This window comes from Tachypleus tridentatus, chromosome 6, assembly GCF_004210375.1.
Source record: "Tachypleus tridentatus isolate NWPU-2018 chromosome 6, ASM421037v1, whole genome shotgun sequence".
Taxonomy (NCBI): domain Eukaryota; kingdom Metazoa; phylum Arthropoda; class Merostomata; order Xiphosura; family Limulidae; genus Tachypleus; species Tachypleus tridentatus.
In genome coordinates this window covers 54,908,962-54,924,995 of record NC_134830.1, presented here as the reverse complement: position 1 = coordinate 54,924,995, position 16,034 = coordinate 54,908,962, and positions in this window count along the sequence as shown.

The window sequence follows — 16,034 nt, the reverse complement described above, 5'->3', positions numbered from 1 at the left end:
TAATTTTGAAAACTTCATTACTCAGGCCACAAAAGCAAAGTTTGAAGAGAAAAATAAGTCTTTTCCATTTACTTTAGGTATAAGTAATTGGGAAATAACACTTTCTGCCCAGGAACAAGAAAAAGTAAAATTTTTGTTACATAGTGTAATTGGTTTTAAAATACAGTTGTACAGGTCTAAAATGGGTCTCAAAATTACAAATTAACTGATGCATCTGCTTGAACTTTCATGTAACTTTAAGCTTGGGGTATTAAGTTGAATTATTACGTTCCTAAACACGACACATCGAAGTGACAACAAGCGACTTCTAGAGTGAAGCATATGCAAAAAGAAATGGCAGAAACGACTGAGCTGTTTATGCTAGAATCACTGCTCGTGAATGGAAGAAAGACTTAATATTACAGCTCCTATCCTGTTAAAACTACTGAAACAACACTCATATAATGGAAATATGTTATATTACTAGTTAAATATACGCGTGTAAGCTGTAGTCTCAGTTAAAAAGAAACTTTGAGAGGCCGGATTAGATTTTTTCCGTGACTTAAAATATTGAATTCCAAGTAATACCCTTCTATTTTATTTAATAAACATATTAGTGTTTCCACGTTGTTAAACATCTCCCTGCCAAGGTAGTAAATGTTTTTTAAAGTTTCTCTAACAGAAGCTGGGATAGGGAGAGATACACGAGAACGCCTTGGTAGATTCGTGGCATGCAAAGCAACATACCAAGCATTCCAGCTCATATACCAGAAAAAGTCTTTAAAAATCTCTGTCGATTTCAAACCCAATACTTGATTTGTTTCACCCTTAGAGTAATAATATCCTATTTTCAAGAAATTAATAATAGCATTAGTGTTTTGTTCATTATTGACAAATTCTGTGCATTCCATCGTTGGAGAGTCAAGAGAGCACTAAGTAAAGGGTTCAAAACACGATTCAAGTTAAGCCTCAACAAGATCTCTTCAAGGCGATAGAAAGGATGTATATATCACTATGGTAACCTATAAACGTTCGCCATTCGTGGACGTCATAGTAACATAATCTAGACAGACATTTGTTCTTGGTTTAAAGAGAGTTATATTATTTACTGAAGAGACAAACATGCATGTTTCTATCTTGAAGTTCAAGAAAAAAACTTTAATTATATTTTTTTTTTACCAGAAAACAAAGATTTTTTACAACGAGAAAATTGATTATCGCGATCTTTCTCCTTATGTCGTTACCATGGAAGTATTGACAAAAAATATTTTTAATCAACAAATTAAAAGTTATTAAATTTTTTTTCTATTTCCGCTTAAAGTTTGCTTAAAGAGGCTCTTAAGCTTCAATTAAAAAAAACAAATAAACACGTCTAACATAAACAAGATAAGACGATTAAAACTGTTTTCCTCTAAACTAACTGAACTGGAGATTTACGTAATAAGTCCCTATTATTATGCAGAAATGGCTATGCCAACTGCGTTTACTAATAACTAACGCGATCAGATGGCTAAAAAGGTCGCCCTTTCTCTCATCTCCTGCTATGGCTCAGCGGCGAGTCTGGGGATTATAGCATTATACATCAGGTTTAAATGTCCATGGAGGGCACATAAGAAAAACAAAAACAAAAAAACAAAGAATTTATAATTTTTCTGGGAAAATAGACCGTTCAATGAAGTACCATATATTCTTTATTCGATATGTATACTTATATATATTGACTAATCTTTCTTACCTCTATATTTACCTTTCTGATTGCCTGTATGTTGCTTTTCTAAATATCTAGCTTTCTTTAACTGTTTTCCTGACCATACGTATCTGTTTGTTTCCTGTTAATTGTCCATTTACTCTTCACTTCGCATGTACATTTATTTTTCTTTGTATTTATGTATCTACCGTCAGTTATTATTTATCTGGCTATCTCTATAACTTATATTATTCCTGACTACAGACGTCTTTCTGTTCTGTTTTTATCTATCTTCTAACTACCGTGTGTCTCTCCATCTGTATATATTTATATTTCTGACTACAAACGTCTAAGTGTTTCTATCTGTCCTATTTAACGTCTAACTATTGTTCCATTCGTATCTGTTAGAAAATCTCGGCCCGGCATGGCCAGGTGGGTTAAGGTGTGCGACTCGTAATCTGAAGGTCGCGAGTTCAACCGTGGAGGCGTTATAATGTTACGGTCAACCCCACTATTCGTTGGTAAAAGAGTAGCCCAAGAGTTGGCGGTGGGTGGTGATGACTAGCTGCCTTCCCTCTTGTCTTACACTGCTAAATAAGGGACGGCCAGCGAAGATTGTACTCGAGTAGCTTTGAGCGAAATTCAAAAACACACAAACTGTTGGAAAATATATTTAACTGCTGCATTGTGGTTTATTGTAATTAATGTATGCGTGTCTTCTATTATACCTCCAGATATTTACGACTGACAAAACGTTTATCTATTTACTACTATGTGTGAGTTTCTCGCTATTTTTCTTGCTACAGTATTTTTGTCTATTTTGACTTACATATCTTTTCTTGCCAACTCGAATTCGTCCAACTGCCAATATACTTTGTGCTAATCTTTTTTCATACGTAACTCTTTAATACTACAAATATTCCATAACTTTCAGTACAAGCTACTAAATTTATTGTATTTGTTTTTGAGTTTCGCGCAAAGCCACATGAGAGCTATCTGTGCCAGCCGTCCCTAATTTAGCAGTGTAAAACTAGAGAGAAGACAGCTAGTCACCACAACTCTTAGGCTACTCTTTTACCACGAATATTGGAATTCACCATCCCATTATAATGTCCCCTCTGCTGAAAGGGTGAGCATGTTTGCTTTGACGGGGATTCGAACACGCCACCCTCGGATTACGAGTCGAGTGCCTTAACTACCTGGCCATGCCGGAGTTGAGTTTACGGTAAATAACTTTGAAATAGCGCCTTGTTTCTGAGATTTTGACTTTCAGTTGGGCTAATCTAGTTATTTAGGACATCTGGTCTACGATATCTATGTTTTTGTCGTGTTTTGTATAACCTGTGCTACTGAACATTTCGTATGTTGTTGTCATGGGAGCAACCGTAATGAAGAACCAGTTTTTACAGGATATTTTATTCAAGAAAAGGGCGAAACGTGCTCAAATGGAGTTCTCTTTGAACACGTTGTTAGCGAAATAACAGCATTTTTAATATTCTAAACCTTATTTTATCCTTTCAAAAGTTTCATCAGTATAAATTATCCTTTTGTCCCTATAGCGGCATGTCCGCAGACTTACAACGCTACAAACCAGGTTTCGATACCCGTGATGGGCAGAACACAGATAGCCCATTTTGTAGCTTTGTGCATAACTACAAACAAACAAATTATTTGTGACAAGTCTCTAGAGCAGTTACTAATCTGCAACGCCTCCTAGTGGCACAGCGGTATGTCCGCAGACTTACAACGCTAGAAACCAAGTTTCGATACCCGTGATGGACAGAGCACAGATAGCCCATTTTGTAGCTTTGTACTTAACTACAAACAAAGAGACAGATAATGTTTAAAGTTGGGAAACTGCACTGTTCTGGCATATTTTTATTTGCTGCAAGAAGTGTTTGCATCTCTGCAATATCGTCTTGAAACTTAGTATAAAACGTATGAACATTCAACCTTTTGAAACAACTAAATAACCTAATATGTATAGTAAACTTCAAGTAGAGAAATTTCTGTACCCCACACCAGAAGTACCAATGGAACTAAACTACGCTGTCTATACAGTTGGACAGTCTGCAAACATACTTACTGAACTTTGGTTTTTATGGGGTAAGGCTGGGTGTTTAATTAATTAATTTAATGTGTGATTTAAATTACGAACTTAGATCAACATGCTAAATCCCTAATTACTTGTCCTATACCAGCACCACCCTCCTCACTAACCGTTGATATCAAATGATAAATCAACTTGGAAAAACGTGTGTTTAAGAAACTCCGATCCTTACTTCTTGTTATTACTGTTTGTTTTTCAGGTGGTCGCATAATAGATTTTCTCTCGCAATTTTAAAGTGAACTGAATAAATGAACACTCGTTGTTATCTTTCTGCAAGGCTATCCTTCTTTCAGTTGATCGACAAAGATCCGACACTTGCCTGAACTCCAGCCATTGTTGTTACTAGCAAAATGTTTGTGAAACGTAACAATCCTTTTTTCCTTTATTATTTACGTTCGTGTGTGGGCGTGAACTTTAACGCTAAATTAGTTTTAACAATAAAAACACTTTTCAAAATATTTTTAGTCCATTACTGGTTTCGAATTTCGCTAAGACTATACGAGGGCTACCTGCGCTGGCCCTATCTAATAAAGTAGTGTAAGACTAGAGGAAAGGCAGACAGTCATCACCACCCACCGCCAACTCTTGCGCTACTCTTTACCAACGAAGAGTGAAACTGACCGTCACATTATAACGCCTCTAAGGCTGTGAGGGCAAGAATGTTTGGTGCGACGGAGATTCGAGCCCGCGATCCTAAGATTGCGATTCGAGCTCCCCTAACCACCTGGCCACGCCAGCACACTTTTTATATCGTTTCAGTCTTATAGAGTCATCGTTGATCTACTTACGAAGCAGAGTGATTTCAAACAACTCAAACAGGATCAAAAGTGCATCAGTCCATAACGTGCATTCATGATGTCAGAAGAACACGCAAATTCAAAGAGTTTTGATAGAAGAAAGGCCCACCTTTCGAAAGCAATCAGGTTATAGGGTTTTTATTTCAGTCCATAATGTACTTATACCAGCCATGGTATTTAATAGTGTTCAGGTTAATATGAAAATGTGAAATCAAATACACACCTGTCTGGAGTAACCTACACGAAACTAACTGACCAGTCTTACTGCTATCTGTGAAGTGGCGTATGTATGTCCACACGATAGCGAAGGGGGGAGGGGAGGCAAGGGCCTGACAAACTTAATGGTACACAAATACAATTTAATTTATTTGAACTAAAGTTTGGCTGCACTATTTTGTTAAGTTAATGACATCAATCCGCCGAAATCTCAAACTATGGTTATCAGTAAATAAATGTTGGGGGCTTAATTTCTGTTTATACAGGAACAGAGGAAACTTCTGTAGTAACGGCACTGTAGTTGAACGTTCTGACGAGTGTGTGAAAAAGTAGGTTTATCGGTCGTTTGTTTCCTACAATTATGAAGCATATTTAGCAGTAACGAAGAATGTTCATACTAAAACTCCACTCATATTGAAGTTTGTAATCCAGTCCTTTAGATGCATACTGCTTGTTCTCACTTTAATCAGCATTCTATAAAGTAGAGTCATTTACAGCTAATAATTAATGTTAGTTTAACTTAAGTATATTATTCTTTATTGTTTTACGAGCATCAACGGAATATTTCTTATACTCTACATACAATAATCTGTCGGAGCAGGTTAAATGGTTCATAGATAATCTGTCAGAGCAGGTTAAATGGTTGATAGATAATCTGTCGAAGCAGGTTCAATGGTTGATATATAATCTTTCGGAGCAGGTTAAATGATTGATAGATAATCTGTCAGAGCAGGTTAAATGGTTGATAGATAATCTGTCGGAGCAGGTTCAATGGTTGATATATAATCTGTCAGAGCAGGTTAAATGGTTGATAGATAATTTGTCAGAGCAGGTTAAATGGTTGATATATAATCTGTCAGAGCAGGTTAAATGGCTGATAGATAATTTGTCAGAGCAGGTTAAATGGTTCATAGATAATCTGTCGGAGCAGCTTAAATGATTGATAGATAATCTGTCAGAGCAGATTAAATGATTGATAGAAATATAATAATAGATTTACATGCTTATGATACATGTTACTAATTAACTTACACATTTTTGTCCTACTTCTCTTGTTTTAAGTGCTTAAGGTTACAAAAGCTCCAGTTGTCAAAAAAGACGCAACTCGAGTGTTCAAACGAAATGATCAATCAAACATACGAATTTTAAGCTCTCAAAATTCACGTTAGTTAAAGATCAGGTGTATTATGTCAAAACACAATACAGTAACCTTGTTATAGCCATATATGAACGTAAAGACAAAAATCCATAATATAATTTGAGCTTCTTCACAATGACCCGTGGTTGTTTTAAAACACAATACTACAGCATTGTAAAAGAAAAGACATACAATATATTTAGAAGTTCGATACAATTATCCGTTATTTATAAGACAACTGGTAGCATAGTAGACGTGGTAATTTCCTCGAAAGTCGCGTGGAGGAATCACCTGCTTAATCACTCGCACCATTATGTTGTAGTATGTTGTCTGTCTGCCAGTCAGTGGAAAATAAAATGACATAACATAAGGGATGCTTAACCTTGATATTTGTATTGTCGTGACGTTAGTGAAAGGTGCGTATGTCATGAATCACAAGAAGCATTATACACTTTGTAGGATACAAGAGATATGGACTTGAAAAGCAATAAATAAAAGTACTTCTTACTCTAAATTTCGGTTTTATTTACTTTTGAAACAGAATTTTTTTTTTCGGGTACTCTGCGTAAGTACATCCAGCTTACATACTTTATACTCGAAGGTTTCACTTTTGTTATTATATTTCTTTATTCGAAATACAATTGCATCATAAAAAAGGAGCAGTTTAACCACCGCTTATCTCCCAGAAACTACAGCGAACAAACACGGCCTCATCTGTTGTGTTGTGCAACAATGTTTATAACATCGGTACAAGTTAAGATTCCTTTGAGACTACAACACACCACCACCCCACTAGATAGATGGTTGGTTCGACGTACATTCACAAACATATCCCTAGCTTTCTCGTGAAGTATGTTAATTCGGTTTAACGTTTCACAAATGCAAACAACATATATTAAGACAATTACGAAGGTACAAGTCTTTCAAACTCTACGAGTGTACCATGTTAGATAGAACAGTATATACAGTATTTCATATTCGAATTTTCGACATCGTGCCTAAAAACTAATAATTTAATGATCTGAAATGTTTCGATGCATTACTAATACCACTTTGAGTTATATGAAAAGCTGGCTTTGGTAATGCACGACTCAAGAGACTTTAAATGACGGAGTTAAGGCAAGATTACATGCATGTTCTACGAGAATGTAAAACCATTTCTCTTTATCTCCCTACCTAATCTGATAAAGAAACAAAAGGTATTATCTCTAGAAAGTGAGTGCTTTATAAACGATAATAATGGCTCAAAATTGAATATCGCTTTGGAAGTTACACAGTGGGATTTGACTGAGAAAGCTGATAGTGGAACCTTCAAAGGAAACACGTATTATCTGTTGTATTTCCCTCTTCAATATGCGGTACTTTACCCATTCGCATTAACGATAAAACGGTTTACTGCCTACATTTCGTTAAAAGCCTAACAAAATTTCACGGATAATTTTTACGCATGTATTGTAAATTTTATGTACGCTGACCTTTCTGCATACATAACAACAATTATGAATATCTACATTTACATGCCAATAGAATATATAATGCATTAATACGTAAATAGAACTTCACGTGTATTGCTATATTCGGACTTTAAACTGCAATTACAACTAGATAGATAAGGCTTTTTTGAAATGTCGATTGCTCATATTGCTTCTTAATAAGATGAAGTGTTTTTTTTACCATCGAATTTATTCGTCAAATTTTAATGACGAAACAAGAACGTACAAGTTTACACTTCAATTCTTCGTTGTGCACAAGGAAGTTTCGTAGTGCCATTACAAACGTTAACCATTTAAATAGCTAGAAAGGATCTTTTTTATATAAAATATAGAAAAAAATATTATTACCTGCTTTTTCAGCTACCGTAGAAGCACTCAGGCCTTTTGGATATGGATTAACTTTAAATGAAACTCGGTTCCTTTTCAACCTAAGAATGAAGTGAAAATAATGAAAATTTTCATAATATAATTTAATTAAACTACGAATAATTAGTAAAAAAAATACAGAAATCCTCTTCTAACAGAATATACAAAATTACTACAGACCCTCAGTATGATATTTTATCAAAGAAGATGGTATGAAATACGTTCATCCTTCTTTAGCTGAGATGTTTCTCTGTGACTCATAGTGGTTTATCTATATGCTTGACGGCTTAGAACGTTAAATTTCCAGGTATAACCCCTGCGGTGGGCACAACTCCGACAGCACATAGTGCAGTTTTGCACTCAAGACAAACCGAACGCGCTGTGCAAACACAAAAGGTTATAATGAGAAAGTTTATATTTAATGTTATCTAGTTAACATATTTACAAGCAAGAGGATTTCTTCTCAGTTAAAAATGTTCAAATTCCTCCACCCAAAACTTAATGAAGTTTATGGTGTATGTGTTTATTACTTGTAAATATAACCTGTGGATCTTAACCCTAACTGGAATAAACTCCACCTAGACAAAACAAAAGTGTAATTTCGAAAGGAATAAGAGACTGATTGTATCGCTCATAAAATATTGATGTTACATGGCTGTCTTTGCAGGAAAAAACGCGAATAGCTTCGATATAATTAAAGGGATATGCATTAAAGTAAGTTATCTTTATCTAATTCTCAAGTGACCACACGAATAACGTAATATCACTAAAGTCATTAGTATATCTTCACAAAATATCAATAACATTTGTGTAGTAATCTAAGTCAAGTAAAACAAAAGATGCTATAACGTTTTAATCTCGCAGCTCAAACTAAAAACGTCAATCATTCGTCACCTGACTAATCTACGGTATCAGATTGGTTCATTAAACAACGACAATGGGTTTTCTTATTTCTACATAATATAAAATACTGTTGAGTTCGTTTTTTGCTGTAGGCGTTTCTATTATAACTTGTTAAAAATATAAGATAAATAATGCACTAGAAACCTTCATAAGTAAGAACAAAATAATGGTAATTTCTTCAGTTATACTCATTACTATGTTCATTTGTATTATTTATCTCAACAAGTAGCTTTCACTGATCGCAAGGTTCTTTGTCTGTAATTAAGCACAAAGCTGCAAAATGGGCCATCGGTTCCTAACGTTGTAAGTCCATAGACATAACGTTGTGCTACTGTGGCGTGTGTATATTAATAACTGTATTCGATACAAACAAAGAGATATAGAATAACCTACATACTCTCTTTGAAAACGAAGGTTACAAATGACTTTCTAATACTATGGCAACTAACAGTTCTAGTCAAATAAAGATTTCGTTTAGAAACATTAACACATGTTAACAGTCGGGATATAATGTTGAATAAGTAGTTTTTAAGATTATTCATGATTAAAGTTACCACACATTTAATAATAACCATGTAGAGCATTTCCTCCTAGTTACATGTCACGTATTTACTGTTATTTACGTTAATGTAGCAATATTTATCCGTTTACAAAATAAGTAGCAATAATTAGTTTGAATTTCGCGTAAAGCTACACGAAAGTTACCAGCACTAGCCGCCCCTAGTTTAGGAATGAAAAATTACAGGGGCGGCAGCTAGTCATCATTGCCCACCGTAAACTTTTGGGCTACTCTATTACCAACGAATAGTGGAATTGACTGTTACATTATTATGCCATCAGGGTTGAAAGGGCGAGCAGATTTGGTGTAATGGAGATTCGAAGCCACGACCCTAAGACTACGAGTCAAGTACCTTAACGACCTGGCCATGCCGGGATGTTGTTAAATAATACAATAATAAATAAACATAACTTACAACCAACTAGTTTCAGTAACACGTTACCATCATTAGGGCAAGTTTTACGGTGTCTGTTAAGCATTGGTTTGAATTTCGTTTGACTTTTGCGAAAAACTACTCGAGGGCTATCTGCGCTAGCCGTCTCTAATTTAGCAGTGTAAGACTAGAGGGAGGGCAACTAGTCTCCACTACCCATCGCCAACTGCTGGGCTACTCTTATCAACGAATAGTGGGATTTACCGTCACATTATAACGCCCCCACGGCTGAACGGTCAAACATGTTTGGTGTTACGGGGATTCGAACCCGCGATCCTCAGATAACGAGTCGAATGCCTTAACCACCTGGCCAGGCCGGGCCGTCACCCGATAAGCAAATGTTTAGTTCCGATTATAGATGTTTTGCAACTGATACTCTTAACACTTCATGATATAAACACAGAGCACCGCAGATGATACTTCGAAATCACTTTCTGACCAAACCCAACACTTATGGTCTAAACCATTTATTTATTTATTTCAAAAATATTTTGAAAAAAAATTCCTTTACCTCACGTTTGAGAACGTTCCTCTTGGAAGGTTCAGCAGCTTCTTTAAAAACTTGACTAAACGTAAGCTTTCTTCTACTGTTAAGACGCTGTAATAAAATATGAAAAAAACGATAAAAAAGCCACGTTTGAAGATTTAATTTATTTGTCTGTACAAAAATATTTTACAATAAACATCTACTAAATCAGAGGGTTCTGAACTTTACCTGCCTTTTCCAGACCTTAAAAGCGTTGACGCATTCACGTAAAACAGTTTTCCAAACAAGGGGGCGCACCCTTCCCAAGCTCGCCTACTGAAGGATTGTGGAAGGGAGGGCTTTTTGGGGGGAGGGCCCAAAAGTAACTACAGAAGAAATATCAGTTAACAACGATAACCTAACATGGTTATCACTTTACTCTTAGAGTTGGTTGTTTTGGTTTTTTATTTTGATTTCGCGTTTACTCACTCGTTACAATAATTTTTTATTAAAAAAATATTCCAAACAGGCGAAGAAAATGTTGATTTTGCAGTTTTGCGAATATTATTTTAATACGAGAGAGGGGGCTTCAACTGAAAGTTTGTTGAAATAGGGGCACGCCGCTATTTAAAGCTTGAAAAACGCTAGCATAAAATATTGTGTTGTTTATTAAATCACTATGCGTCACTCGATGACTCAGCAATAAACTCGAAAACTTATAATATCAAAATTCAGGGTTCGATCTTTGCGGTATTCAATTTCCTATGCACCGCGGTGAAGAAAACGTTTGATTTAAATCAACGGGTTTGGATTTGACTCGGTTATCGTTAAGCGCTAAAGCTACGAGCTGCGTTTGCTATTCCCACAACGGATATCGAAACCAGATTTTTACAGTTATAAACCTACTGACTTACCGTTGAGCCACTAGGAGTCGTCAAATAGCAAACTGTCTCTAACAAAATGCACTAAAAGTAGCTCTTAAGCTCTCAAACCAGAAAGATGCAAACACTTCGGAAGGTTTCAAACATAGATTCCTGGAAATAGATCTGTAACTCAATTTCATATTAATTCAGAATATCCTCTGTCGTTTATTCTCTGTTTTATTGCCGATTATGAAACTGAAAATCTTTCACTAATATATGCTTAAAATTGTTTTGTAATGCTGTAATAAAAGCAGCTGCCCATTAACAAAGCCTAACACCTAGGCCTAATAATTACAGCAGATCAGATAGCTGATCTATTTTCACTCTGCAGTTAAGTCAAATGTTATCAAATAAATACTTTTTTATTTTCTCGTGATCACCATTAGCTTCACAAAATAGTTACCATATTATTTACTGCGTTACTGTTTAGTAACATCTGTATTTCCTGTAAGTTTAACGGGTGTGTCATTCACACGAAGGAACTAGAGAGCATGAAACTAAAACAGAAACTTTGTTTCTAAAGTTTATCAACTAAATCAAAGTGTTGAAAAATTTCCAAAATGTTAAATTGTATTTAAAAATGAATCACAGTTAGCATTTAAAAATCATTTGCTGTACAAACAAGTGAATAACCGGCATATCTGATTTGGATGATTGATATAACTTATAAGCATGTTTAAGTAAACTTAATCACAGTGCATCTATAAATTTTATAATCCAACCCATGAGCACCAACAAGAACATTCACTGGATTATAAGTCTCCATCTAGCACTTCAAACCATTCAGATTTCCAGTTATCAAAAATCATACTTTATAACAGCTCACTGGCTTTCCCTTAAGTTTATTAATTATTCCACCTAGCCACCTCAGTTGATTCGTAGTCCTAGAGTCGCGGGTTCGAATCTCCGTAACACCAAACTGCGCTCGCCCTATCAGCCGTGGTAGCGTTATAAAGTGACTGTCAGTTTCACTATTTGTTGGTAAAAGAGTAGCCAAAGAGTTGACGGTGGATGATAATGACTAGCTGCCTTCCCTCTAGTCCTACACTGCTAAATTAGGGACGGCTAGTACAGATAGCCCTCGTGTTGCTTTGCGCAAAATTCAAATCAAACCATCCTAGCCACCTAGTCGCGTTTCGCTGTAATAACCTTCTATCGTGAATTAATAATCTAACTTAATTGTATTTCACTTTAATAACGTTCTGTCATGAGTTAATAATTCCACCTAGTGGAGTATTACTGTAATAATGTTCTATCGTGAGCTAATAATTCTACCTACTGGTGTTTCACTGCGCTAATATTCTATGGTGAGTTAATAATTTCACCTGGTGCTGATTCACTGCAACAACATTCTATTGTGAGTTTATAATTCCACCTACTGGTGTTTCAGTGTAATAATATTCTATTGTGAGTTTATAATTCCACCTACTGGTGTTTCAGTGTAATAATATTCTATAGTGAGTTAATAATTCCACCTCGTGGTGTTTCACCGCACTAAAGTTCTGTCGGAATATCTTTTCCATTTAAATTTACTCGAAAGAAAAGGTTATTCACTAAAAATGTCATGTGCTAAGAGTTCAGACAGTTTTGCAACAGTGAAGTTTCCGTAACTTCAATAATACGAGAACCCCTGTAAAAATTTGTTATACAGCAAATACACCAATTACCAGTCATTATCCAAAGAGCTTTTTACCAGGAGGAATTTGGTCAACTGACCTCGAAGCAGAAGATATCAACAGATAAATATGATCCTACCTTGCTAATCAAATCCACTTAGTAACATATTATCCAAAGACGAAACTCAGTTTTGCCATGTAAAACTAGATCTCATTGGACAATTTAATTTTTGGTAATACCAAGGATAACCCTTATTCACTTTCAATTAAATTAATCATGCGTACACAACTTGATTGCTTAAACCACCACGAAAACAAAAATGTACAGAATCTAGTAACAGAACTACTATAAAAGTCGGAAATATGACGAGTCTAGAATTATCTCTAATTACAATAAAACAGCAGATAATTACTGCACTCAAAACATACTCGAATGGTTGTTTAATAAACTGAATAAGAGAATTTTGAAAACTGACGCTCTTCACTGCACCCCTGTGAGGTTCGTGCTGCCCACAGTGTGATTCAGGGCTTAGTGTTTCACACATCAACTTATCGACTACATATTTGGAGTTTTGCAGATAAGATGAGAAATAACTACGTACAATAGTTTCCAAACTACATGGTTATTACACCTTAAACGGTAATAAGTCATGTTAGCTTTAAAGCTTTTCAGAATGTTTTATCAGAGACTAGATATCAAAGTTTGGCGTACCACACAGAAACGTTTATTTTATAATTCGAGTCCAAAAGTTCGACACATTTTGTAACACAGCCAAAATGATGCGGACCTCTTAACCCTATCTTAACCCTACTCAATGCTAATAAGCGTACTAATTTTTTTAAAGAAGTGTGTGTGTGTGTGTTTTGCAGCAAAGCCACACTGGACTATTTGCCGTGTCTAATCAAAGGAAACGGATTCTCAGTTTTAACGTTGTAAATCCGTATACTTACCACTGTCCTAACAGGGGACTTTATACAACGGAAATAAAATACCCAGCCACGCATTGACGAAGAGGAGTTTCTGAACTGTAAAACACGATATTTTCAGTGGCATATTTTAGCACTTCTAATTCTGAAATGTTAAAAAAAAATGCTTCGTGTACTTGAACACAATAATGTCTAATGATACTATGATGTATTTTTGTTTATAAAGTTGATTTCCACAACCATCCAACCAATACAAGAAACCTGCAGTAAAATGAGCTTGAGATCTTTGATAACACAAGCATTTCAGATTCCATATTAAGTTTTGTCCAATTGTATAAGCCGTGAGAGCGTTATAATGTTACAGTCAATCCCACTATTCGTTGGTAAAAGAGTAGTCCAAAAAGTAACTGTGAGTAGTGATGAATAGAGCTGCCTTTTCTTTAGTCTTACACTGCTAGATTAGGGACGGCTAGCGCAGATAGCCCTCGTATAGCTTTGCCTGAAATTCTAGAACAGACAAACAAACAAAGAAAGCAAATGAATTATGAAAATTAGTGCACGCTATTGTTCTTAGATTTACTGAAGAGGTAATCGCTCCTCATAACATGGCGCTGACTCCTTGCTAGCTGGGTTCTACGAGAATCCATTAACTAAAAATTATCGGGAAACGTTTCCTGAAATGATGTCAGTAAACTTATACTGGCGGGGAAATATTTCCCCGTTTTGTTGTTTTTCTGGTTTATTTTTAAGCCTAAGGTAAAATACTTCACTAAGTTTGTTTCAGAGTCGTGTTTATTACATTCTTCAAAGGAACTGACTCTGTTGGTAGGTTCATAGCTCAGTTATTCCTGTCCAGATGTGTGTAAAGAATACAGCCCAGAAAGTCATGAGATGTAAATATTCAGAGCCATGAAAGAATATTTGTTTCTGGTTAAGGATACAGCTACACAATGGGCTGTCTGTACTCTGTCCATGTGTATCGAAACCCGGTTTTAACGTGGTAAAGCTGCAGACTTTCTGCTGAGCCTCTGGGTAGGAGCATAGGAAGAGATAGGGTCAATTTTGATGTTTTAATAGTAACACGGTACATAGCGGGTCAATGCAAGTTGTTTTGTTGCTGTTTTAATATAAAATTATACAATCAGCTAACTGTGGCCTGTTCATTACGAGGAATCGAACTCTGGATTTTAACACTGTAAGTTCGTAAACCGTGAAACTGGTACATGTTAACGGTAGTGTTTTGACGGTTTATTTAAATGGAACAAAACAAGTAACCCCAGGTAAGAGATATGGTTTATTAAAAGAGATGCAATAATTCGTTGATTAAAAATAAAATGTTCAGTTTCGTGCAGCTAGGGCATTAGTATACAGTGTTACTTTGTTTGCACGACCAACCTCCATCCCAAACACGGTTTTTCTACACACAAGTTCACATCGACAGAAACAAAAGTCAGTGTCTATGCTTCGTAGTTAAGTTTATTTTAATTTTAAAAAGGCACTAAAATTAAAATTAACATGAGTCTGTACAAGTTATTAAATCATGGAAATGCTGACCTCTTGTAAACAAATGTTTGGATTGGAAAGTTGTATGATAAACGAAAGGTACTTGGAACATCAGTGTCAGACCAATTCATCTTATTCGAATGGAAATCACAGTCCTGCAAAGAAATATCTTTTTGCTTTTACGCATCGTGTAAGTGATAAAACAAGCATTTTACAGGTGATCATAAAATGCGAACAACAAATAGCTTATTTTTATCACCCAAACACTACAAAAGCATCTTGCGTTCTCGCCATAAACGTGACGTGAAAACTCTATAGTTGAATTTTCTATTGACGCATTACAAAGGTGTCATGTTAAGAAGAATAACACAGGAACAAAACGATACGCAATAGTTTAAACAACAGAAGTCTTTCCACAAATCGTGACCCTGTCGACAAGTTGCATCTTAGGTAAAAAGTAGAACTTTCTCGTTTTCCAAAGATTTTCTAAAGAGATTCTAGCAAGGAAAGCCATCAGTCTAGCAAGAATGTTAGCCTTCTGATGAAAACAAACGACTCACAATTTATCTATTCACTTGAGATAAATGTTCCTTCACAATCGTCGCATGTGTTAACTTAATCAAGATTACAACTAAAACGATGTTAAGAAACGAATGTTACGAAAAGATTAGTTTGGTCACTTTTTAAAATTTAAAACTCATAATACGTTACTCTAAAAGAATGGCCATTTAGCTTCATGTTAGTTTTATGTTGTTAATTACTTGCTCGTAAATATAACACAAGTTTTTTGTGTGCTTTGTTAATTACCGCCTGTTTCAACATGAGTATATCAGGCCACTGATAAGATATAAACTTAATCCCTTAACCACACTCGGACATTAACTAGAAACTGTTATTACTATACCACACGTTGTTTTT